General features: G+C 46.4%; 1 protein-coding gene across 3 annotated transcripts in view; it reads right to left on the bottom strand.

Annotated features, from left to right (window-relative positions):
* The window catches only part of pianp (PILR alpha associated neural protein), a 36,002-nt gene extending 9,395 nt beyond the window's left edge, over nucleotides 1-26,607 (bottom strand). The window contains exon 1 of one of the 3 annotated variants that reach the window (XM_012966756.3): nucleotides 26,483-26,607. The gene's annotated coding sequence lies outside the window, so the exon portion shown is untranslated. 3 annotated transcript variants of the gene reach the window in all.
* Nucleotides 26,608-27,027: the final 420 nt, after the last annotated feature.

Genomic DNA, 27,027 nt, shown 5'->3' with positions numbered 1-27,027 from the left:
CGAACGATCTTTCCTGGGACCAGTGGTCGCAGGAAAGATTGTCACTGTAACATGTATGGCCGCCTTGAGGGCTATGTTGTGCCGTTTCTCTGCTGGTGGATAAATGCTGGGCTGGTCATGATTGGCCAGTGTGTCTCTAACACTCACAAAATGTCAGTCAGGGATTGGGGCGGGCACTGCCAGGGCACCAGGACACCTGAGGGAACCCCCCTGGGCGCAACACAGGCTCACTGCCACCCTGTACTTACTGCCCTAACGCAAGCCTTATACATGTACTGGCATTCTGCTGTGCCCTATACATATACCCTGGCAAACACCCACTTTCTGCCCAATATACTGACACGACGACAAGAGCAACAAGCTATAAATAGTGCGGCTCCTGCGTGTGAATGTGAGCAATTAGAGAGCGTCATGGCGCAGCGGCATCAGGCTGGATTGGACTCATTGAGACGGCTCCCAGGCACAGAAATGGGCCGGCGCGTTTGTTTTCCTGTGAATGGAAACTCTGTGGTACAGTTTGTCAGTGAATTACACGCAGCGCACACTCATTTCTCTGAAAATGACAGGGCCTGTGGAGCAGTTTCCATTTTGTAGGCATGTTTATGCTCGGTAACTATGGCGCTGCGCTGTGAGGCCCTGTAAATAAGAACTTCCTGTCACTGAGCTGTGTGTGTGGGGAAGGGACTTCCACAGGGTCTGTATTAGGCACATTAGCCCCGGGCCCTCAATTCCACAACACACCATGAGTACACGGGATTTATTTATGTCATAGTTGTTGGATATGTTTATTATATTTACATCCAACCTGGAAAGCTCCGGCTGTTGTTGATAATGAGAGTGCACCTGGCTAGTATGTGTGTGGCTTGGCCGGCGTCAGGATACACCGTGCCAATGTTATAATAGAAAAGACAGGCGGCAGAGACAGGTCAGTATTTATTTCCAAAACAAAGTTGGCAGCACTAGTGCCAGGCACAGGTGTGGGATTGGCAGGCAGGAGGCTATGGGCTCCATGTTTACATATGTTAGTGGAGTAAAGGTGCCCATACACGGGCCGATTGTACTGCCGATATTGGTCCCTTAGATTCGGCAGCTTATCGGCCTGTGTAGGGGCACTAATAACGGGCCTGCCCGACCGACATCTGGCCTGAAATCGGCTCAGTTCTGACCCATGGCCTTATTAAACAGATTTGTTGTTACCTGCCCTAACCTTAATCCTGTTAATGGATCTGTGCCTCAGCTTGCTGCCAGCCTGGCCTTTGGTTCTGTTATATGGACTTCAGTCTGATGTTACTTATTGCTTTGTCTTTCTTCCTCTCATTAAATCCTTCATAGTGCACAGTTACTTAAGGTGGCCATACACATTAAGATCCGCTCGCTTGGAGAGGTTGCCAAGCGAGCGGATCTTTTCCCGATATCCCCCCACCTACGGGTGGGCGATATCGGGTGAATTTAGGCTAATTCGGTCGTTTGGCCTTGGGGCCAAGAGATTGAATTAGAACGCTGGTAATAGTCAAATAGTTAAATTTTTTAACCTGCCCGATCGCTATATGCCCAATTTCAGGCCAGATGTTGGTTGGGCAGGCCCGTCGTTTGTGCCCCTACATGGGCCGATAAGCTGCCGAATCAGTCTAAGTGACCGCTATCGGCAGCTACAATCGGCCCGTGTATGGCCACCTTTAGTCGGATCGGGGACTGCATCGGCTCCTGGATGTGGTCACCAAACCGACTGCGCCTATTCCGGCGTTCTAATAAACGACCGAATTAGCCTAAATTAACCTGATATCGATATGGGAATATTGGGAGAAGATCCACTCGCTTGGTGACCTCGCCAACGTGTATGGCCACCTTAAGTAACTGTGCACTATGAAGGATTTAATGAGAGGAAGAAAAAGACAGAAATAAGTAACAGCAGACTGAAGTCCATATAAAAGAACCAAAGGCCAGGCTGGCAGCAAGCTGAGGCACAGATCCAATAACAGGATTACGGTTAGGGCAGGTAACAACAAATCTGTTTAATTAGGGGTCAGAACTGAGTGATAAAGTAAGCAGGAAAAAGAATATATTTAAAAGATATATCGGACAGGATAGGAGACGCCCCACAAGAACAAAGGACCAGCAGAGCTGTCAACCAATCCCTCATCATGGAGATCCAGGCCTGTTGCTATGGGTTACTGATCCTGGGCAAACTTAGTGTCTTTTATTACAAAACCACCCCCAAATGATTACATGATATATGGTCTCAAAAAGTCCTGGAGTGGATCATTATCTCTAGTGCACCCTATAATACTATAGTGCAAGGTTAAATCTACTCTATTGGATCATTATCTCCCTCATGATATGAGATTGGACCAGTTCAGGTACCAGTTGCCCAAAAGTATTCTGCCTTGGCACTGAAACGTAACCTTTATTGCATTTTAAAACTATTAGCTAATTAATATCCCCACCATCTCACAAAATGGGAATGCCGTTGGGCAGTGCCCATGAAAACACTTAAAATCACCTATAAAAAAGTCTTTATGGTGGACCCCCCCCTAAGTATAGCGACAAGTCACAGACGGTTACACATTAATAGCCATTATCTTTCTAATGCATGCTTATTAGCATCTGGGGTTATGTAATAATTGCACCAAATTTGCCCAGAAGGAAAACCCCAAGGCCCGAGCATTCTGGGTAAAGGGTCCCATACCTGTGTATATATTTAAGCTTAACTTGTAAGCAGTTTCACTTAAACCAGATCATTTATTTTATGCCTTTATAAAAATAATAAAACTGTTAGGCTGATGCCAGACGTGGCGTTTTTACGCTGTGTATTTTCAATGCCTAAAAACGCCGCACAAGCCACACAGCCCCTGACTATGGCGTTTTTCAGCCTAGTACTGGTGACGTAGCAAATCCCGTTTCCCATGGTGCTAATAGTGCGAAATAGTAACAAAACGCCGCGTATTTCCGCTAGGTCTGGCAGCTGCCTTTGTGTATACATAGGAATAGCTTGCTGTGCAAATAACGGCGTATTTCGGCAAACGCATGAAAAGTCCGTGGTAAGGCGTTTTCTAGCGTATTTACACATAGTGTGTTTTCCATCGAGACGGTTTAAGTTATTTCTATGGATGATGATATCGAGCGTTTTTCAGCCGCCGAGAGAATTAGAAAATACGCAGCGTAAAAACGCCAAGTGTGGCATCAGCCTTATATTTAGTATCTGGGTTCTTGTAAGGCAGGGATCCCCAACCAGTGGCTCAGGGGCAACATGTCGCTCCCCAACCCCTTGGATGTTGCTCTCAGCCCCCCCAAACCAGGGAGTTATTTTTGAATTCCTGACTTGGGGGCAAGTCTGGATCAGTTCTTGATCAATCAGAATATCCAAGGCTATTGTGATACTAATATCTACAGTTAGTACTAGTGGTTGTATTTATAGTTTATGGATGTGAGTGTATAGATTGGTAGGTGTGGGTTGTGAGTGCTGGGTTTATTTGGATGGGTTGAACTTGATGGACACTGGTCTTTTTTCAACCCTATGTAACTATGTAAGTTTTGGTTGAATAAAAACAAGATTTCCTACCAAATAAAGCCCCTGTAAGCTGATAGGGTGCATAGAGGCCCCTAATAGCCAATCACAGCCCTTATTTGGCTCCTCCATGAACTTTTATGGTGCTTGTGTTGCTCCCCAACTCTTTTTACATTTGACCGTGGCTCCCGAGTAAGAAAGGTTGGGGACCCCTGTTGTAAGACATAATGGGCTTCTTTATATAATAAACAATGTATGTATTGGAAAATAGGTAATTTATATTTTTTTAGGCTTTTATGAGTCAAATATCTTATTGCAAAAGTTGAATAACACAGAAAGGCAGATTTAGAAAACTTGGGTTGGGTTTTCATTATCGTAGATGAAGTAAACGTTCCCGCCTGAAATTGCCAGTAAAAGACGCATAATATGTAGAACTGCCCCGCAGCTAATACAAATGAAGTGCGAAATGCGTCTGTCAGTGTTAAATGGGTTAAAGCGGGGTCTGCGCTTATGGTTGTGTCGAACACCCGTAGCTGTGTAACCAGAAGGTATGACTAAACTTTCAGTAATAATGTTTAACACTATTCGCTCTTTTTCCATTAAACCTGGGAGTAAGCGATGCATCATTGCAGTTATTTGTATAACATATGTATTTCTGCTATTTTCTAAAAATAAAGGCCTTGCGATAATTAGCCGCAACTTCATGTGTTGCCCAATCAGGAGTGACCTTCTAACTGCCAACCACATGTTTATGTATCAGCCACTTTCTGCCTCTGTGACTGTTATTTCTATTCGTTATGGAGCCTGGTTATGACTCATTGGGGGTCCTATCTCCGTGGTTTGACACAACCATGTGTTACCAACTCTGCAATGCTATAGGTGGCTGGGAGATCCCTGATTACATGATAAAGATGAAATGGAAACTGGCTTCATTTTGGAGAAGGTCTTTTAGTTAGGTGACATTATTGGGGCAAGTTCATTGGGTTGGGTTACAAGATAAGGGTTTACTTATATTCAGTTTAGAAGATCAGGGGCAATTTATTTGTAATTACACTGTTTACACAGCAAATAATTCACTCAACCATTTAACCTTTTATTCTTGAACCAACAAATGTATTTGTAGCTGTAATATTGGTGTGTAGGCGCCATCTCAGTGCCTTGTGCCTGAGTCTGAGCTTTCAGCCAGCGCTACACATTAGAACTGCTTTCAGCTAACCTATTGTTTCTCCTACTCCCATGTAACTGGAGGAGTCCCAAGCCGGACTTGGATTTCTTACTATTGAGTGCTATTCTGATACCTACTGGGAGCTGCTATCTTGCTCCCTTCCCATTGTTCTGCTGATCGGCTGCTGGGGGGGAGGGGGGATATCACTCCAACTTGCAGCGCAGCAGTAAAGTGTGCCTGAGTCTGAGCTTTCAGCCAGCGCTACACATTAGAACTGCTTTCAGCTAACCTATTGTTTCTCCTACTCCCATGTAACTGGAGGAGTCCTGAGCCGGACTTGGATTTCTTACTATTGAGTGCTAATGTAGAGAGTGCTAATCTGAGACAATTTGCAATTGGTCTTCAATTGCAGTGATCTGAAAGAGAGACTTGAATATGAATAGAAGAGGGACTGAATAGAAAGATAAGTAATAAGACGTAACAATACCATTGTTACTCCATTTCAGGAGAAGCCTTTTGCTTGAATCATTAATGTTAAGGGTTAAATTGGGCAAGGAATTCTGGGAGGATAGGGTAAAGCAGTAGCAATACACTATTTAGTGCACAATAGGGCAGCAGTTAATTGCAGGGAGGACAGGCAGGTTAGTCTGATACTGACATATCTGGCCTAATAACATGTCAGACTTGCCCATTAAATCCCATGAATGTGACCTTCTGTTGGTATAAATGCTCCTGAGCATTAGCGCTGGTTTTACAGCCTGACTCAGAACTGATCTCTGATCTTAGAAACGGCATCAATGAAGTATCTCGTAACCAGGCGCACAGGTCCTTGGTCTTCAAAATGGAATCAATGACATCTCCCTAATTTTGTAACTTGGCTCCCCTGTACTGATTCAGTTTATAACACCAGGGACACGTTCCATGTCTCTGAACTTCTAAACAGCCATGTGACCTGTGCTCTGATAAACTTCAGTCTCACTTTACTGCTGCGCTGCAAGTTGGAGTGATATCCCCCCCCCTCACCCCCAGCAGCCGATCAGCAGAACAATGGGAAGGGAGTAAGATAGCAGCTCCCAGTAGGTATCAGAATAGCACTCAATAGTAAGAAATCCAAGTCCGGCTTGGGACTCCTCCAGTTACATAGGAGTAGGAGAAACAATAGGTTAGCTGAAAGCAGTTCTAATGTGTAGCGCTGGCTGAAAGCTCAGACTCAGGCACACTTTACTGCTGCGCTGCAAGTTGGAGTGATATCCCCCCCCCTCACCCCCAGCAGCCGATCAGCAGAACAATGGGAAGGGAGCAAGATAGCAGCTCCCAGTAGGTATCAGAATAGCAATCAATAGTAAGAAATCCAAGTCCGGCTTGGGACTCCTCCAGTTACATGGGAGTAGGAGAAACAATAGGTTAGCTGAAAGCAGTTCTAATGCACAAGGCACTGAGATGGCGCCTACACACCAATATTACAGCTACAAATACATTTGTTGGTACAAGAATAAAAGGTTAAATGGCAGAGGGAATTATTTGCTGTGTAACAGTGTCATTTAGAAATAGAAAGTGCCCCATAAATATCATGGCAGTGTCCCTTTTAAAACAATCAGCATCAGTCGCCCCTTTGCCTGCAGCCTGGGGCAATTTCCTATCATCCCAAGCACCGGGGGCTTTTATCCCCCCCAGGAAAGGTGCCTGTACAAGAGCCGCTCTTGGCGTTCCCCTGTAATTGCTATAGGCAGCAAACAGAACCATTTGCCTTTATGTTTACATTCTAATCTCTGTTTTCATACAAAGCCATGAGTTTAATATGGGCGCGTTTGGGAGAGATAAATAATTCATGGCTGGATGTTGCTTGATTTGTTTGCACGAGCTTGTGAGATCCCGTCTTGTAAACTAGGAGCGTTGTGTAAATAGCCAGCAAATTGATGTAAACTGCTATCTGCCAGATTGGCTGATTGGCGTTTCCACGGACGGACTCGCTTAGACTTGTCTGAAAAGCCCGAGCGAAATACTGACGTTGGCAGAATCGGATCTTAAATGTATTTAATCCACTTAAGATATGTAAACAAATACACGTTACAAATGTATTTGTCTGTCTCCAGTTTGGAATTTCAGCAGCTATCTGGTTGCTAGGGGCTTGTTTACCTTAGCAACCAGGCACTGGTTTGATGGAGAGACAGGGATATGAATAGAAGAGGGACAGAATAGAAAGATAAGGAATAAAAAGTAACAGTAATAAAACTGGAGCCTCACAGAGCAATAGTTTATGGCTGCCGGGGTCAGTGACCCCCATTTGAAAGCTGGAAAGAGGCAGAAGAGGGAGGCAAATAATTATAAAACGATAAAGAATACATAATGAAGATCAATTGCAAGGTTGCTAGGAATATGACATTCTATAACATATTAAAAGCATGTATCTGGGGCCCTCCATCTTGCAGGGGGGCCCTACAATCCCATTACATGTATTCACTGCAGCACAGGCAAGAAACCTAGTGTAGCCAGGCCCTCGCGCCAACATGGCCCTGGGCCCCCAGCAAATTACATTTTGGGGCAACAAAAGATTGGTAAATTGACCTATTCTACAAAGATATATTGATATTGCTCATTGTCTAGGGCCTTACTGGGTACAGGTATAGGAACCGTTATCCAGAATGCTTAAGTCTACTAAAGAATCAATAAAACATTAATTAAACCCAATAGGATTGTTTTGCATCTAATAAGGATTATTTATATCTTAGTTGGGATCAAGTACAGGTACTGTTTTATTATTACAGAGAAAAGGGAATCATTTAACCATTAAATAAACCCAATAGGGCTGTTCTGCCCCAATAAGGGGTAATTATATCTTAGTTGGGATCAAGTACAGGTACTGTTTTATTATTACAGAGAAAAGGGAATCATTTAACCATTAAATAAACCCAATAGGGCTGTTCTGCCCCAATAAGGGGTAATTATATCTTAGTTGGGATCAAGTACAGGTACTGTTTTATTATTACAGAGAAAAGGGAATCATTTAACCATTAAATAAACCCAATAGGGCTGTTCTGCCCCCAATAAGGGGTAATTATATCTTAGTTGGGATCAAGTACAAGGTACTGTTTTATTATTACAGAGAAAAGGGAATCATTTAACCATTAAATAAACCCAATAGGGCTGTTCTGCCCCAATAAGGGGTAATTATATCTTAGTTGGGATCAAGTACAAGGTACTGTTTTATTATTACAGAGAAAAGGGAATCATTTAACCATTAAATAAACCCAATAGGGCTGTTCTGCCCCCAATAAGGGGTAATTATATCTTAGTTGGGATCAAGTACAGGTACTGTTTTATTATTACAGAGAAAAGGGAATCATTTAACCATGAAATAAACCCAATAGGGCTGTTCTGCCCCAATAAGGGGTAATTATATCTTAGTTGGGATCAAGTACAGGTACTGTTTTATTATTACAGAGAAAAAGTAAATCAGTTTTACAATTCTGAATTATTTGATTAAAATGGAGTCTATGGGAGACAGGCTTTCCGTAATTCTGAGCTTTTTGGATAACAGGTTTACGGATAAGGGATCCCATACCTGTACCCCTACACTCCTGGGCCTTTCCCTTATTGTTACATCACTAGCTGGAGGGTTGCAAGTTGAATACAAATGAATATAAATGAAAACAGTTATTTACAAAGGGCTTTTTTAATTGGTCCCTGAATACTTAGTGAATGTGAGGAGTCGGGGGCAGTAGGGATTGTGCCGTACGGTTTATAAATGCAGTTTAGTGCTTGGGGTCTGTAGGGGTTTCTCTGGGAGTTGTAAGAACATTACTCCGGAGCCCCTGATATATCCCCGACATTGCTGAAGAGGTTCCTGCCGCATATAATGATTTTATAGGGAGTGTCGGTGGCACGGCAGCTGGCATTGGGCACCGGGAAAGCAATGTATCCTCCGTAATGAGGCAGATTTAACCTCCAGAGCGGCAAATGGAAGAAGCGGCTCACCATTTACCTGCGTAATGAGGCCACCAGAGGGACGGGGAGATAAGGCGCAGAGATTGGGTTATCGCCTGAGCAATAAATGATGAGGGAGGGGAGATATGTTTGCAGGGAGACAGTTCTGATTGCCTGTGTAAGCCCGTTCCACATGGACGGTTACCCGGTCGGCCAGTCCCTTCCTGCCATCGTTTTCTGATGCTGCATCCGTCAGTGGCGGAGCCTGTGTGCGCCGACATCCCCTTAATTACCCCAGCTCCAAATTGGCCTCTTTTAGCTGCTCCACTTAAAAATATTGATGTGGGAAATGTGTTCTGGTGTTTATCTGCCCTGCTTTATGCTACGGCGGCCGCACAGAAAGAGCCGTTATTGGCAAAAATCCCTCTGCCACTAATTGAACTTTGTAATTGGTACATGAACGAGAAGCAACCGGATCAGCCGGGCACGTATTGGCTTCCATGTACGGCCCCGTGTATCATTAGCCCGGGGGCCTGTGTATGTACAGTTATGTGTTATTGTATCATTAGCCCGGGGGCCTGTGTATGTACAGTTATGTGTTATTGTATCATTAGCCCGGGGGCCTGTGTATGTACAGTTATGTGTTATTGTATCATTAGCCCGGGGGCCTGTGTATGTACAGTTATGTGTTATTGTATCATTAGCCCGGGGGCCTGTGTATGTACAGTTATGTGTTATTGTATCATTAGCCCGGGGGCCCGTGTATGTACAGTTATGTGTTATTGTATCATTAGCCCAGGGGTCCGTGTATGTACAGTTATGTGTTATTGTATCATTAGCCCGGGGGCCTGTGTATGTACAGTTATGTATTATTGTATCATTAGCCCGGGGGCCTGTGTATGTACAGTTATGTGTTATTGTATCATTAGCCCAGGGGTCCGTGTATGTACAGTTATGTATTATTGTATCATTAGCCCGGGGGCCTGTGTATGTACAGTTATGTGTTATTGTATCATTAGCCCAGGGGCCTGTGTATGTACAGTTATGTGTTATTGTATCATTAGCCCGGGGGCCTGTGTATGTACAGTTATGTGTTATTGTATCATTAGCCCGGGGGCCTGTGTATGTACAGTTATGTGTTATTGTATCATTAGCCCGGGGGCCCGTGTATGTACAGTTATGTGTTATTGTATCATTAGCCCGGGGGCCCGTGTATGTACAGTTATGTGTTATTGTATCATTAGCCCGGGGGCCCGTGTATGTACAGTTATGTGTTATTGTATCATTAGCCCGGGGGCCTGTGTATGTACAGTTATGTGTTATTGTATCATTAGCCCGGGGGCCTGTGTATGTACAGTTATGTGTTATTGTAATACAGCCTGCCTTCCTTAGCCTGCATTATTCTGCTTTACTAATACTAAACTCGTACCCCAGTAAAGCTTGCACTATCCTGATAACGCACCATTAACCTGTTAGATTCTAATTTTCCCCTGTGGATAGTTCGGATATTGCACTAAACCCATATTAGATTTTACCGCCCTCCAGTATTACGGATTTATCATCATTTTCCTTGCAAAGCTGAGACGCTGCCCTGTGTAGCACAGCCGGCTGTACGGCACCCACGCTGCCTGCAATCCTCTCCCCCTGCTAATATCCCCTCAATATCATTTACTCCTAGCACCCCAATACTATAGCTATTTCTCCAATACACCCTAACACTGCCCGATTCCCTCTAGTTCCCTAATAACCCGTGTATCACTGTAGTATCAATGCTGTAACACTGCCCGATTCCCTCTAGTTCCCTAATACCCCGTGTATCACTGTAGTATCAATGCTGTAACACTGCCCGATTCCCTCTAGTTCCCTAATAACCCGTGTATCACTGTAGTATCAATGCTGTAACACTGCCCGATTCCCTCTAGTTCCCTAATACCCCGTGTATCACTGTAGTATCAATGCTGTAACACTGCCCGATTCCCTCTAGTTCCCTAATAACCCGTGTATCACTGTAGTATCAATGCTGTAACACTGCCCGATTCCCTCTAGTTCCCTAATACCCCCGTGTATCACTGTAGTATCAATGCTGTATCACTGCCCGATTCCCTCTAGTTCCCTAATACCCCGTGTATCACTGTAGTATCAATGCTGTAACACTGCCCGATTCCCTCTAGTTCCCTAATAACCCGTGTATCACTGTAGTATCAATGCTGTAACACTGCCCGATTCCCTCTAGTTCCCTAATAACCCGTGTATCACTGTAGTATCAATGCTGTATCACTGCCCGATTCCCTCTAGTTCCCTAATACCCCGTGTATCACTGTAGTATCAATGCTGTAACACTGCCCGATTCCCTCTAGTTCCCTAATACCCCGTGTATCACTGTAGTATCAATGCTGTAACACTGCCCATATACGTATAATAATACATTCATTATGTCATTGCTTAATTATTAATGCCACCAATTAATCAGCACAGTGAACTTTGTGTTGGCATTTATGTAAACAGTTTCCAACAATGTGTATGTGATTCTAATTATCTGATACTGCACCCCGATATAGTGTGCAGCACCCTATTACTGCCCCGTTACCCTAGTGCAGTCTGCAAGCCCCCCACACCCTCCTACAGATAAAGAATTCCTCTAGTAGCAGTAGTGCTAAGTATCAGGGCTAACTGTCGTCTTTTTCGCCCAAAATGCCCTGTTGCTGCTCAGACATACATCCCCATTGCCCCTGTACTTGTGCCCACCAATGGCTGCATTTTGGTAGGTGGCGCGCAACTTGCAGCACAAAATGTTCTAAGTAAAAGCACTTATGGCTTTCCTATTGCTGTACTGGCATTAGTGTGTGTTTGTGCCAGGTATGGGGGTGCAACATGAAAGGGAACCCTATTGGGTTTATTTAATGGTTAAATGATTCCCTTTTCTCTGTAATAATAAAACAGTACCTGTACTTGATCCCAACTAAGATATAATTACCCCTTATTGGGGCAGAACAGCCCTATTGGGTTTATTTCATGGTTAAATGATTCCCTTTTCTCTGTAATAATAAAACAGTACCTGTACTTGATCCCAACTAAGATATAATTACCCCTTATTGGGGCAGAACAGCCCTATTGGGTTTATTTCATGGTTAAATGATTCCCTTTTCTCTGTAATAATAAAACAGTACCTGTACTTGATCCCAACTAAGATATAATTACCCCTTATTGGGGGCAGAACAGCCCTATTGGGTTTATTTCATGGTTAAATGATTCCCTTTTCTCTGTAATAATAAAACAGTACCTGTACTTGATCCCAACTAAGATATAATTACCCCTTATTGGGGCAGAACAGCCCTATTGGGTTTATTTAATGGTTAAATGATTCCCTTTTCTCTGTAATAATAAAACAGTACCTGTACTTGATCCCAACTAAGATATAATTACCCCTTATTGGGGGCAGAACAGCCCTATTGGGCAAATACTACACTGAAACCCCAGTGCTGGGGGCAATACTCAGTAGGGCTGCACTAATACTAAATGATACCCTAATGCTACTTTGCTAGAACCAGGCACGGACATTCCAAACCAGAACATAAGATTAAAGGAGACATACTGGATAAATGGGGTAAAACCCTAACCCTGTAGGCAATTATGAATAATATACGGTGCTGGTTTCCCTTTGGGCTAAACATTAACCCTATCTGTAACAATGGCCCCTTTATTGGAGCTCCCTATAGATCCTCTCAAGTCCCTGTTTGGGTTTCAGATAAGGGGTGGGCGTGTCCTAACAGTCCCTGCCAGAAGCATAGCAGGAGGGGGGAGCCAATCACAGCCCTGCAGTCACACAAGCACAGACAGGCTTCAGTTCCCTATCAGGTCAGCCTAGCTGCTGATTGGTTCCTATCCTACAGTTCAGTGTGCTGAGTGCCACCGGCCCCCCTGCCCAGAGAACTCAGCCAGCAGGAAGTGGCACAGGTGGGCGGGACTAGTTGAAACACAACTTTTTTTAGGCACAATCCTTCTATGTTTAGAGGAGTATAATTCCCTGGTACATTCCTAATATTTACATGATATGTCTCCTATAAGCAGTAAATTGCTAATACTCTGTATCTTCAGAACTACAATTACGTGAATAATGCTCATAGTACCCTGATAGTACAGCTGGGATATTGTGTTCATACCACCGGTACTAAACATACACACCCCTGCTGTTAGTAATACTCTAGTACTACAGCCCTATAATATGTATATACCACCGGTACTAAACATACACACCCCTCCTGTTAGTAATACCCCAGTAGTACAGCCCTGCTGTTAGTAACACCCCAGTAGTACAGCCCTGCTGTTAGTAATACCCCAGTAGTACAGCCCTGCTGTTAGTAACACCCCAGTAGTACAGCCCTGCTGTTAGTAATACCCCAGTAGTACAGCCCTGCTGTTAGTAACACCCCAGTAGTACAGCCCTGCTGTTAGTAATATCCCAGTAGTACAGCCCTGCTGTTAGTAATACCCCAGTAGTACAGCCCTGCTGTTAGTAACACCCCAGTAGTACAGCCCTGCTGTTAGTAATATCCCAGTAGTACAGCCCTGATGTTAGTAACACCCCAGTAGTACAGCCCTGCTGTTAGTAACACCCCAGTAGTACAGCCCTGCTGTTAGTAATACCCCAGTAGTACAGCCCTGCTGTTAGTAATACCCCAGTAGTACAGTCCTGCTGTTAGTAATACCCCAGTAGTACAGCCCTGCTGTTAGTAATACCCCAGTAGAACAGCCCTGCTGTTAGTAATACCCCAGTAGTACAGCCCTGCTGTTAGTAATACCCCAGTAGAACAGCCCTGCTGTTAGTAATACCCCAGTAGTACAGCCCTGCTGTTAGTAATACCCCAGCAGTACAGCCCTGCTGTTAGTAATACCCAGTAGAACAGCCCTGCTGTTAGTAATACCCCAGTAGTACAGCCCTGCTGTTAGTAATACCCCAGTAGAACAGCCCTGCTGTTAGTAATACCCCAGTAGAACAGCCCTGCTGTTAGTAATACCCCAGTAGTACAGCCCTGCTGTTAGTAATACCCCAGTAGTACAGTCCTCCTGTTAGTAATACCCCAGTAGAACAGCCCTGCTGTTAGTAATACCCCAGTAGTACAGCCCTGCTGTTAGTAATACCCCAGTAGTACAGCCCTGCTGTTAGTAACACCCCAGTAGTACAGTCCTCCTGTTAGTAATACCCCAGTAGTACAGCCCTGCTGTTAGTAATACCCCAGTAGTACAGCCCTGCTGTTAGTAATACCCCAGTAGTACAGCCCTGCTGTTAGTAATACCCCAGTAGTACAGTCCTCCTGTTAGTAATACCCCAGTAGTACAGTCCTCCTGTTAGTAATACCCCAGTAGAACAGCCCTGCTGTTAGTAATACCCCAGTATACAGTCCTGCTGTTTAGTAACACCCCAGTAGTACAGCCCTGCTGTTAGTAATACCCCAGTAGTACAGCCCTGCTGTTAGTAATACCCCAGTAGTACAGTCCTCCTGTTGGTAATACCCCAGTAGTACAGCCCTGCTGTTAGTAACACCCCAGTAGTACAGCCCTGCTGTTGTAATACCCAGTAGTACGCCCTGCTGTTAGTAATACCCCAGTAGTACAGCCCTGCTGTTAGTAATACCCCAGTAGTACAGTCCTCCTGTTAGTAATACCCCCAGTAGTACAGTCCTGATGTTAGTAACACCCCAGTAGTACAGTCCTCCTGTTAGTAATACTCCAATAGTACACGCCCTGCTGTTAGTAAATACCCCAGTAGTACAGCCCTGCTGTTAGTAATACCCCAGTAGTACAGCCCTGCTGTTAGTAATACCCCAGTAGTACCAGTCCTCCTGTTAGTAATACCCCAGTAGTACAGCCCTGCTGTTAGTAATACCCAGTAGGTACAGCCCTGCTGTTAGTAATACCCCAGTAGTACAGCCCTGCTGTTAGTAATACCCCAGTAGTACAGCCCTGCTGTTAGTAATACCCCAGTAGTACAGCCCTGCTGTTAGTAATACCCAGTAGTACAGTCCTCCTTTAGTAATACCCCAGTAGTACAGCCCTGCTGTTAGTATACCCCAGTAGTAACAGCCCTGCTGTTAGTAATACCCCAGTAGTACAGCCCTGCTGTTAGTAATACCCCAGTAGTACAGTCCTCCTGTTAGTAATACCCCAGTAGTACAGTCCTCCTGTTAGTAATACCCCAGTAGTACAGCCCTGATGTTAGTAATACCCCAGTAGTACAGTCCTCCTGTTAGTAATACCCCAGTAGTACAGCCCTGAATGTTAGTAACACCCCAGTAGTACAGTCCTCCTGTTAGTAATACCCCAGTAGTACAGTCCTCCTGTTAGTAATACCAGTAGTACAGTCCTCCTGTTAGTAAACCCCAGTAGTAAAAAGTAGGAGCCCCTGTATGTCTTAGTAATTACCCAGTAGTACAGCCCCGCTGTTAGTAATACCCCAGTAGTACAGTCCTGCTGTTAGTAATACCAGTAGTACAGTCCTGCTGTTAGTAATACCCCAGTAGTACAGTCCTGCTGTTAGTAATACCCCAGTAGTACAGTCCTGCTGTTAGTAATACCCCAGTAGTACAGCCCTGGTTAGTAATACCCAGTAGTACAAGCCTCGCTGTTAGTAATACCCCAGTAGTACAGTCCTCGCTGTTAGTAATACCCCAGTTAGTACAGCCCTGCTGTTAGTATACCCCAGTAGTACAGCCTCTGCTGTTAGTATACCCCAGTAGTACAGTCCTCCTGTTAGTAAACCCCAGTAGTACAGCCCTCCTGTTAGTAATGACCCAGTAGTACCAGCCCTCCTGTTAGTAATACCCCAGTAGTACAGTCACTCCTAGAACACCCAGGAACAGCACTGATTTAGTAAATACCCCAGTAGTACAGTTCCCGCTGTTAGAATACCCCAGTAGTACAGTCCCGCTGTTAGTAATACCCCAGTAGTACAGCCCTGCTGTTAGTAATTAACCCCCAGTAGTACAGCCCCCTGTTAGTAATACCCCAGTAGTACAGCCCCTGTTAGTAATACCCCAGTAGTACAGCCCTGATGTTAGTAATACCCCAGTAGTACAGCCCCGGCTGGCTTAGTAAACCCCAGTAGTACAGCCTCCTGTTAGTAATACCCCAGTAGTACAGCCCTGCTGTTAGTAACACCCCAGTAGTACAGCCCTGCTGTTAGTAATACCCCAGTAGTACAGCCCTGCTGTTAGTAACACCCCAGTAGTACAGTCCTCCTGTTAGTAATACCCCAGTAGTACAGCCCTGCTGTTAGTAATACCCCAGTAGTACAGCCCCGCTGTTAGTAACACCCCAGTAGTACAGCCCGCTGTTAGTAACACCCCAGTAGTACAGCCCTGCTGTTAGTAATACCCAGTAGTACAGCCCTGCTGTTAGTAAACACCCCAGTAGTACAGCCCTGCTTTTAGTAATACATCCAGTAGTACAGCCCTGCTGTTAGTAATACTCCAGTAGTACAGCCCTGCTGTTAGTAATACTCCAGTAGTACAGCCCTGCTGTTAGTAATACTCCAGTAGTACAGCCCTGCTGTTAAAAATACTCCAGTAGTACAGCCCTGCTGTTAGTAATATCCAGTAGTACAGCCCTGCTGTTAGTAATACCCCAGTAGTACAGCCTGCTGTTTAGTAACACCCAGTAGTACAGCCCGCTTTAGTAATACCCAGTAGTACAGCCCTGCTGTTAGTAATACCCCAGTAGTACAGCCCTGCTGTTAGTAATATCCCAGTAGTACAGCCCCGCTGTTAGTAATACCCAGTAGTACAGCCCCGCTGTTAGTAACACCCCAGTAGTACAGCCCGCTGTTAGTAAACACCCCAGTAGTACAGCCCTGCTGTTAGTAACACCCCAGTAGTACAGCCCTGCTGTTAGTACACCCCAGTAGACAGCCCCGCTGTTAGTAACACCCCAGTAGTACCAGCCCCGCTGTTAGTAACACCCCAGTAGTACAGCCCTGCTGTTAGTAACACCCCAGTAGTACAGCCCCGCTGTTAGTAACACCCCAGTAGTACAGCCCCGCTGTTAGTAACAACCCAGTAGTACAGCCCTGCTGTTAGTAAACACACCGCAGTAGTACAGCCCTGCTGTTAGTAACACCCCAGTAGTACAGCCCTGCTGTTAGTAACACCCCAGTAGTACAGCCTGCTGTTAGTAATAACCCCCAGTAGTACAGTCCTCCTGTTAGTAATACCCCAGTAGTACAGTCCTCCTGTTAGTAATACCCCGCAGTAGAACAGCCCTGCTGTTAGTAATACCCCAGTAGTACAGTCCTGCTGTTAGTAACACCCCAGTAGTACAGTCCTCTGTTAACCCCAGTAGAACAGCCCTGCTGTTAGTAATACCCCAGTAGTACAGCCCTGCTGTTAGTAATACCCCAGTAGTACAGCCCTGCTGTTAGTAATACCCCAGTAGTACAGTCCTCCTGTTAGTAACACCCCAGTAGTACAGCCCTGCTGTTAGTAATACCCCAGTAGTACAGCCCTGCTGTTAGTAATACCCCAGTAGTACAGCCCTGCTGTTAGTAATACCCCAGTAGTACAAGCCCTGCTGTTAGTAATACCCCAGTAGTACAGTCCTGATGTTAGTAACACCCCAGTAGTACAGTCCTCCTGTTAGTAATACTCCAGTAGTACAGCCCTGCTGTTAGTAATACCCCAGTAGTACAGCCCTGCTGTTAGTAATACCCAGTAGTACAGCCCTGCTGTTAGTAATACCCCAGTAGTACAGTCCTGATGTTAGTAACACCCCAGTAGTACAGTCCTCCTGTTAGTAATACTCCAGTAGTACAGCCCTGCTGTTAGTAATACCCCAGTAGTACAGCCCTGCTGTTAGTAATACCCCAGTAGTACAGCCCTGCTGTTAGTAATACCCCAGTAGTACAGTCCTCCTGTTAGTAATACCCCAGTAGTACAGCCCTGCTGTTAGTAATACCCCAGTAGTACAGCCCTGCTGTTAGTAATACCCCAGTAGTACAGCCCTGCTGTTAGTAATACCCCAGTAGTACAGCCCTGCTGTTAGTAATACCCCAGTAGTACAGCCCTGCTGTTAGTAATACCCCAGTAGTACAGTCCTCCTGTTAGTAATACCCCAGTAGTACAGCCCTGCTGTTAGTAATACCCCAGTAGTACAGCCCTGCTGTTAGTAATACCCCAGTAGTACAGCCCTGCTGTTAGTAATACCCAGTAGTACAGTCCTCCTGTTAGTAATAACCCCAGTAGTACAGTCCTGCTGTTAGTAATACCCAGTAGTACAGTCCTCCTGTTAGTAATACCCCAGTAGTACAGCCCTGATGTTAGTAATACCCCAGTAGTACAGTCCTCCTGTTAGTAATACCCCAGTAGTACAGCCCTGATGTTAGTAACACCCCAGTAGTACAGTCCTCCTGTTAGTAATACCCCAGTAGTACAGTCCTCCTGTTAGTAATACCCCAGTAGTACAGTCCTCCTGTTAGTAACACCCAGTAGTACAGCCCTGATGTTAGTAATACCCCAGTAGTACAGCCCCGCTGTTAGTAATACCCAGTAGTACAGTCCTGCTGTTAGTAATACCCAGTAGTACAGCCCTGCTGTTAGTAATACCCCAGTAAGTACAGTCCTCCTGTTAGTAATACCCCAGTAGTACAGTCCTCCTGTTAGTAACACCCCAGTAGTACAGCCCTGATGTTAGTAATACCCCAGTAGTACAGCCCCGCTGTTAGTAATACCCCAGTAGTAACAGTCCTGCTGTTAGTAATACCCCAGTAGTACAGCCCTGCTGTTTAGTAATACCCCAGTAGTACAGTCCTCCTGTTAGTAATACCCCAGTAGTACAGTCCTCCTGTTAGTAATACCCCAGTAGTACAGCCCTGATGTTAGTAACCCAGTAGTACAGCCCCGCTGTAGTAATACCCCAGTAGTACAGCCCTGCCTGTTAGTAATACCCCAGTAAGTCCCCTTAGTAACCCAAGTCACCCTGCTGTTAGTAATATCCCAGTAGTACAGCCCCGCTGTTAGTAATACCCCAGTAGTACAGCCCCGCTGTTAGTAATACCCCAGTAGTACAGCCCTGCTGTTAGTAACACCCAGTAGTACAGCCCTGCTGTTAGTAATACCCAGCTAGTACAGCCCTGCTGTTAGAACACCCCAGTAGTACAGTCCTCCTGTTAGTAATACCCCAGTAGTACAGCCCTGCTGTTAGTAAATACCCCAGTAGTACAGCCCCGCTGTTAGTAACACCCCAGTAGTACAGCCCCGCTGTTAGTAACACCCCAGTAGTACAGCCCTGCTGTTAGTAATACCCCAGTAGTACAGCACCTGCTGTTAGTAACACCCCAGTAGTACAGCCCTGCTGTTAGTAATACTCCAGTAGTACAGCCCTGCTGTTAGTAATACTCCAGTAGTACAGCCCTGCTGTTAGTAATACTCCAGTAGTACAGCCCTGCTGTTAGTAATACTCCAGTAGTACAGCCCTGCTGTTAGAAATACTCCAGTAGTACAGCCCTGCTGTTAGAAATACTCCAGTAGTACAGCCCTGCTGTTAGTAACACCCCCAGTAGTACAGCCCTGCTGTTAGTAATACCCCAGTAGTACAGCCCTGCTGTTAGCTAATACCCAGTAGTACAGCCCTGCTGTTAGTAATACCCCAGTAGTACAGCCCTGCTGTTAGTAATACCCCAGTAGTACAGCCCCGCTGTTAGTAATATCCCAGTAGTACAGCCCCCGCTGTTAGTAATACCCCAAGTAGTACAGCCCCGCTGTTAGTAACACCCCAGTAGTACAGCCCCGCTGTTAGTAACACCCCAGTAGTACAGCCCTGCTGTTTAGTAACACCCCAGTAGTACAGCCCTGCTGTTAGTAACACCCCCAGTAGTACAGCCCCGCTGTTAGTAACACCCCAGTAAGTACAGCCCCGCTGTCACCCAGTAGACAGCCCGCTGTTTAGTAACACCCCAGTAGTACAGCCCTGCTGGTTAGTAACACCCCAGTAGTACAGCCCCGCTGTTAGTAACACCCCAGTAGTACAGCCCCGCTGTTAGTAACAACCCAGTAGTACAGCCCTGCTGTTAGTAACACCCAGTAGTTACAGCCCTGCTGTTAGTAACACCCCAGTAGTACAGCCCTGCTGTTAGTAACACCCCAGTAGTACAGCCTGCTGTTAGTAATACCCAGTAGTACAGTCCTCCTGTTAGTAAATACCCCAGTAGTACAGTCCTCCTGTTAGTAATACCCCAGTAGAACAGCCCTGCTGTTAGTAATACCCCAGTAGTACAGTCCTTGCTGTTAGTAACACCCCAGTAGTACAGCCCTGCTGTTTAGTAATACCCCAGTAGTACAGCCCTGCTGTTAGTAATACCCCAGTAGTACAGTCCTCCTGTTGGTAATACCCCAGTAGTACAGCCCTGCTGTTAGTAATACCCCAGTAGTACAGCCCTGCTGTTAGTAATACCCCAGTAGTACAGCCCTGCTGTTAGTAATACCCAGTAGTACAGCCCTGCTGTTAGTAATACCCCAGTAGTACAGCCCTGCTGTTAGTAATACCCCAGTAGTACAGCCCTGCTGTTAGTAATACCCCAGTAGTACAGCCCTGCTGTTAGTAATACCCCAGTAGTACAGTCCTCCTGTTGGTAATACCCCAGTAGTACAGCCCTGCTGTTAGTAACACCCCAGTAGTACAGCCCTGCTGTTAGTAATACCCCAGTAGTACAGCCCTGCTGTTAGTAATACCCCAGTAGTACAGCCCTGCTGTTAGTAATACCCCAGTAGTACAGTCCTCCTGTTAGTAATACCCCAGTAGTACAGTCCTGCTGTTAGTAACACCCCAGTAGTACAGTCCTCCTGTTAGTAATACCCCAGTAGTACAGTCCTCTGTTAGTAACACCCCAGTAGTACAGCCCTGCTGTTAGTAATACCCCAGTAGTACAGCCCTGCTGTTAGTAATACCCCAGTTAGAACAGCCCCTGCTGTTAGTAATATCCCAGTAGTACAGCCCTGCTGTTAGTAATATCCCAGTAGTACAGCCCTGCTGTTAGTAATACCCCAGTAGTACAGCCCTGCTGTTAGTAATACCCCAGTAGTACAGCCCTGCTGTTAGTAATACCCCAGTAGTACAGCCCCGCTGTTAGTAACACCCCAGTAGTACAGCCCCGCTGTTAGTAATATCCCAGTAGTACAGCCCTGCTGTTAGTAATACCCCAGTAGAACAGCCCTGCTGTTAGTAATACCCCAGTAGTACAGCCCCGCTGTTAGTAACACCCCAGTAGTACAGCCCCGCTGTTAGTAATACCCCAGTAGAACAGCCCTGCTGTTAGTAATACCCCAGTAGAACAGCCCTGCTGTTAGTAATACCCCAGTAGTACAGCCCTGCTGTTAGTAACACCCCAGTAGTACAGTCCTCCTGTTAGTAATACCCCAGTAGAACAGCCCTGCTGTTAGTAATACCCCAGTAGTACAGCCCCGCTGTTAGTAACACCCCAGTAGTACAGCCCTGCTGTTAGTAATACCCCAGTAGTACAGCCCTGCTGTTAGTAACACCCCAGTAGTACAGCCCTGCTGTTAGTAACACCCCAGTAGTACAGTCCTCCTGTTAGTAACACCCCAGTAGTACAGTCCTCCTGTTAGTAATACCCCAGTAGTACAGTCCTCCTGTTAGTAATACCCCAGTAGTACAGTCCTCCTGTTAGTAATACCCCAGTAGTACAGTCCTCCTGTTAGTAACACCCCAGTAGTACAGTCCTCCTGTTAGTAATACCCCAGTAGTACAGCCCTGCTGTTAGTAATACCCCAGTAGTACAGTCCTCCTGTTAGTAACACCCCAGTAGTACAGTCCTCCTGTTAGTAATACCCCAGTAGTACAGTCCTCCTGTTAGTAACACCCCAGTAGTACAGTCCTCCTGTTAGTAACACCCCAGTAGTACAGCCCTGCTGTTAGTAATACCCCAGTAGAACAGCCCTGCTGTTAGTAATACCCCAGTAGAACAGCCCTGCTGTTAGTAATACCCCAGTAGTACAGCCCTGCTGTTAGTAACACCCCAGTAGTACAGTCCTCCTGTTAGTAATACCCCAGTAGAACAGCCCTGCTGTTAGTAATATCCCAGTAGTACAGCCCTGCTGTTAGTAACACCCCAGTAGTACAGCCCTGCTGTTAGTAACATCCCAGTAGTACAGTCCTCCTGTTAGTAATACCCCAGTAGTACAGTCCTCCTGTTAGTAATACCCCAGTAGTACAGTCCTCCTGTTAGTAATACCCCAGTAGTACAGTCCTCCTGTTAGTAATACCCCAGTAGTACAGACCTCCTGTTAGTAATACCCCAGTAGTACAGTCCTCCTGTTAGTAACACCCCAGTAGTACAGTCCTCCTGTTAGTAATACCCCAGTAGTACAGTCCTCCTGTTAGTAACACCCCAGTAGTACAGTCCTCCTGTTAGTAATACCCCAGTAGTACAGCCCTGCTGTTAGTAATACTCCAGTAGTACAGCCCTGCTGTTAGTAATACCCCAGTAGTACAGCCCTGCTGTTAGTAATACCCCAGTAGTACAGCCCTGCTGTTAGTAATACCCCAGTAGTACAGTCCTCCTGTTAGTAATACCCCAGTAGTACAGCCCTGCTGTTAGTAATACCCCAGTAGTACAGTCCTCCTGTTAGTAATACCCCAGTAGTACAGTCCTCCTGTTAGTAATACCCCAGTAGTACAGCCCTGATGTTAGTAATACCCCAGTAGTACAGTCCTCCTGTTAGTAATACCCCAGTAGTACAGCCCTGCTGTTAGTAATACCCCAGTAGTACAGCCCTGATGTTAGTAACACCCCAGTAGTACAGTCCTCCTGTTAGTAATACCCCAGTAGTACAGTCCTCCTGTTAGTAATACCCCAGTAGTACAGCCCTGATGTTAGTAATACCCCAGTAGTACAGTCCTCCTGTTAGTAATACCCCAGTAGTACAGTCCTCCTGTTAGTAATACCCCAGTAGTACAGTCCTCCTGTTAGTAACACCCCAGTAGTACAGCCCTGCTGTTAGTAATACCCCAGTAGTACAGTCCTCCTGTTAGTAATACCCCAGTAGTACAGCCCCGCTGTTAGTAATACCCCAGTAGTACAGTCCTGCTGTTAGTAATACCCCAGTAGTACAGTCCTCCTGTTAGTAATACCCCAGTAGTACAGTCCTCCTGTTAGTAACACCCCAGTAGTACAGCCCTGCTGTTAGTAATACCCCAGTAGTACAGTCCTCCTGTTAGTAATACCCCAGTAGTACAGCCCCGCTGTTAGTAATACCCCAGTAGTACAGTCCTGCTGTTAGTAATACCCCAGTAGTACAGCCCTGCTGTTAGTAATACCCCAGTAGTACAGTCCTCCTGTTAGTAATACCCCAGTAGTACAGTCCTCCTGTTAGTAACACCCCAGTAGTACAGCCCTGATGTTAGTAATACCCCAGTAGTACAGCCCCGCTGTTAGTAATACCCCAGTAGTACAGTCCTGCTGTTAGTAATACCCCAGTAGTACAGCCCTGCTGTTAGTAATACCCCAGTAGTACAGTCCTCCTGTTAGTAATACCCCAGTAGTACAGTCCTCCTGTTAGTAATACCCCAGTAGTACAGCCCTGCTGTTAGTAATACCCCAGTAGTACAGCCCTGATGTTAGTAATACCCCAGTAGTACAGCCCCGCTGTTAGTAATACCCCAGTAGTACAGCCCTGCTGTTAGTAATATCCCAGTAGTACAGCCCTGCTGTTAGTAATACCCCAGTAGTACAGCCCTGCTGTTAGTAATACCCCAGTAGTACAGCCCTGCTGTTAGTAATACCCCAGTAGTACAGCCCTGCTGTTAGTAACACCCCAGTAGTACAGCCCTGCTGTTAGTAATACCCCAGTAGTACAGCCCTGCTGTTAGTAATACCCCAGTAGTACAGCCCTGCTGTTAGTAATACCCCAGTAGTACAGCCCCGCTGTTAGTAACACCCCAGTAGTACAGCCCTGCTGTTAGTAATACCCCAGTAGTACAGCCCTGCTGTTAGTAATACCCCAGTAGTACAGCCCTGCTGTTAGTAACACCCCAGTAGTACAGCCCTGCTGTTAGTAACACCCCAGTAGTACAGCCCTGCTGTTAGTAACACCCCAGTAGTACAGCCCCGCTGTTAGTAACACCCCAGTAGTACAGCCCCGCTGTTAGTAACACCCCAGTAGTACAGCCCTGCTGTTAGTAACACCCCAGTAGTACAGCCCTGCTGTTAGTAACACCCCAGTAGTACAGTCCTGCTGTTAGTAATACCCCAGTAGTACAGCCCTGCTGTTAGTAATACCCCAGTAGTACAGCCCTGCTGTTAGTAATACCCCAGTAGTACAGCCGTGCTGTTAGTAATACCCCAGTAGAACAGCCCTGCTGTTAGTAACACCCCAGTAGTACAGTCCTCCTGTTAGTAACACCCCAGTAGTACAGTCCTCCTGTTAGTAATACCCCAGTAGTACAGCCCTGCTGTTAGTAATACCCCAGTAGAACAGCCCTGCTGTTAGTAATACCCCAGTAGTACAGCCCTGCGGTTAGTAATACCCCAGTAGTACAGCCCTGCTGTTAGTAATACCCCAGTAGTACAGCCCTGCTGTTAGTAATACCCCAGTAGTACAGCCCTGCTGTTAGTAATACCCCAGTAGTACAGCCCTGCTGTTAGTAATACCCCAGTAGTACAGCCCTGCTGTTAGTAATACCCCAGTAGTACAGCCCCGCTGTTAGTAATACCCCAGTAGTACAGCCCTGCTGTTAGTAATACCCCGGTAGTACAGCCCTGCTGTTAGTAATACCCCGGTAGTACAGCCCTGCTGTTAGTAATACCCCAGTAGTACAGCCCTGCTGTTAGTAATACCCCAGTAGTACAGCCCTGCTGATAGTAATACCCCAGTAGTACAGCCCTGCTGTTAGTAATACCCCAGTAGTACAGCCCCGCTGTTAGTAATACTCCAGTAGTACAGCCCTGCTGTTAGTAATACCCCAGTAGTACAGCCCTGCTGTTAGTAATACCCCAGTAGTACAGCCCTGCTGTTAGTAATACCCCAGTAGTACAGCCCTGCTGTTAGTAATACCCCAGTAGTACAGCCCTGCTGTTAGTAATACCCCAGTAGTACAGCCCTGCTGTTAGTAATACCCCAGTAGTACAGCCCTGCTGTTAGTAATACCCCAGTAGTACAGCCCTGCTGTTAGTAATACCCCAGTAGTACAGCCCTGCTGTTAGTAATACCCCAGTAGTACAGCCCCGCTGTTAGTAATACCCCAGTAGTACAGCCCCGCTGTTAGTAATACCCCAGTAGTACAGCCCTGCTGTTAGTAATACCCCAGTAGTACAGCCCTGCTGTTAGTAATACCCCAGTAGTACAGCCCTGCTGTTAGTAATACCCCAGTAGTACAGCCCTGCTGTTAGTAATACCCCAGTAGTACAGCCCTGCTGTTAGTAATACCCCAGTAGTACAGCCCTGCTGTTAGTAATACCCCAGTAGTACAGCCCTGCTGTTAGTAATACCCCAGTAGTACAGCCCTGCTGTTAGTAATACCCCAGTAGTACAGCCCCGCTGTTAGTAATACCCCAGTAGTACAGCCCTGCTGTTAGTAATACCCCAGTAGTACAGCCCTGCTGTTAGTAATACCCCAGTAGTACAGCCCTGCTGTTAGTAATACCCCAGTAGTACAGCCCTGCTGTTAGTAATACCCCAGTAGTACAGCCCCGCTGTTAGTAATACCCCAGTAGTACAGCCCTGCTGTTAGTAATACCCCAGTAGTACAGCCCTGCTGTTAGTAATACCCCAGTAGTACAGCCCTGCTGTTAGTAATACCCCAGTAGTACAGCCCTGCTGTTAGTAATACCCCAGTAGTACAGCCCTGCTGTTAGTAATACCCCAGTAGTACAGCCCTGCTGTCTCAGTGTAGGGCAGGAGGGGAACTGACCTGGGCCCCCCCCCAGAACCCTAGGGGCCCCTATACTGTGCAACACAACAGTTAGTAGATACCGTCAGTATTTCCATCAGCCAAGCTGTGGCCCACAAGGCAAAGCAGCTCCCAGCATCCCAGTAACCCTCTGAGTCACGGGGCCAAGACTCCCCATTGCCAGGGTCCCCCACTTCTGACCCCCCCCCCAAGCCTGAAACCCCTCATTCCTTCAGTGGGACTGGTACCCACACACTGTGTCCTTTCCCCAAAGGCACAAACACTTCTTTAACCCCTTCAGCCTCTCCAATACTCACTCCAGGCACAATACCGACCCCCCCAGCCACACACAGGGTACCCACAAACATCATTCCCGGGCACAGTTACCCCAAATTCACTGCTCACTTACCCTTTCATACTAACACCCCCATTCCCAGTGACATTCCTGTATAATACCAATAGCCCCCCCGGCTGCCCAGATACCTGTAGCTTGTGGCTGGAATGAGATGTGTCTGTTCTGCAGGGAAGGGGGGGATAATTAAAGAGGTGCAGAAGTCACAGTTGATGGAGGGGGGAGCGGGCAGGGGGGGTATTTAATGTAATACCTCGTCATGCTCCTCTGAAACCCCCATATCATCATGGCAACACCACTTCAGTACCTAGGCAACAAAGCTAATAACCCCAGAGCTGATCCTCTAACAAACACTTGTGTTCCACTGACCCCCCCGGGCACCAGCAACGCAGATAAACCAGCTGCCCCCCCCCCAGTGCAGCAGGGTGCCCTTGCCCCAGTATAATGTATATACTTATGTAACCCTGCAGCCTGTCTCTGTATAAATAAAGGGGAAATTAGACTTCTTACTTGTATCTGTGCAACAACCCTACCCAGCAAGCAATGCACAGACACCTGCTGCTTCCCCCTCACACTCAGCTGCTGCACACTCACTCACACTCACTCACACTCACTCACCAACTTGCACACTCACTGCTCTGACCTCAGTTTGGGGGTGCAGGCTGGTTCTGGGGGAGCGTCTGATCCTTCTCTCTCTTTCGCACTGTCTGGCAGGATGACTGCGCTCTCTCTCCCACCCTCACACACTCTCTCCCTTCCATCCTCTCGCACATTATCTCCATCTCCCCCTACCCAGCCCTCTCACAGTTTCTCCACCTTCTCGTCCTTTGCTTTACCCTTAGTTGTCCATTACTGCATCATACAGGGGTCTGTTGTGCTGTGGCAGGGAGGGGGTTAACGGAGGGGCCTGACTGAGTGCAATGCTCTGCAGAGGGAACAGGTGGGGAGATTCTAATGGTTTTTACTGAGTCAAAAAGCAGCTGATGCTTTGCTGTTCTGTGGCAGGAAATGAAGTAAAGTAGTAATACTCTGCAGCTCCATGGCAAGGATATAGTGTGCATGGTGCAATGTTCTGCAGGAAGAAGAAAGGGGGATTTAAATATATAAAAAAAATGGAGTGCAGTAGTATTACTCTGTGGCAAGGAATGGGTTAAAAGGGAGACACTCAGTGGCGAGGGTGAATGGAGC

Source organism: Xenopus tropicalis, chromosome 7, assembly GCF_000004195.4.
Source record: "Xenopus tropicalis strain Nigerian chromosome 7, UCB_Xtro_10.0, whole genome shotgun sequence".
NCBI classification, from domain to species: domain Eukaryota; kingdom Metazoa; phylum Chordata; class Amphibia; order Anura; family Pipidae; genus Xenopus; species Xenopus tropicalis.
This window is presented reverse-complemented; position numbering and strand designations above follow the sequence as displayed.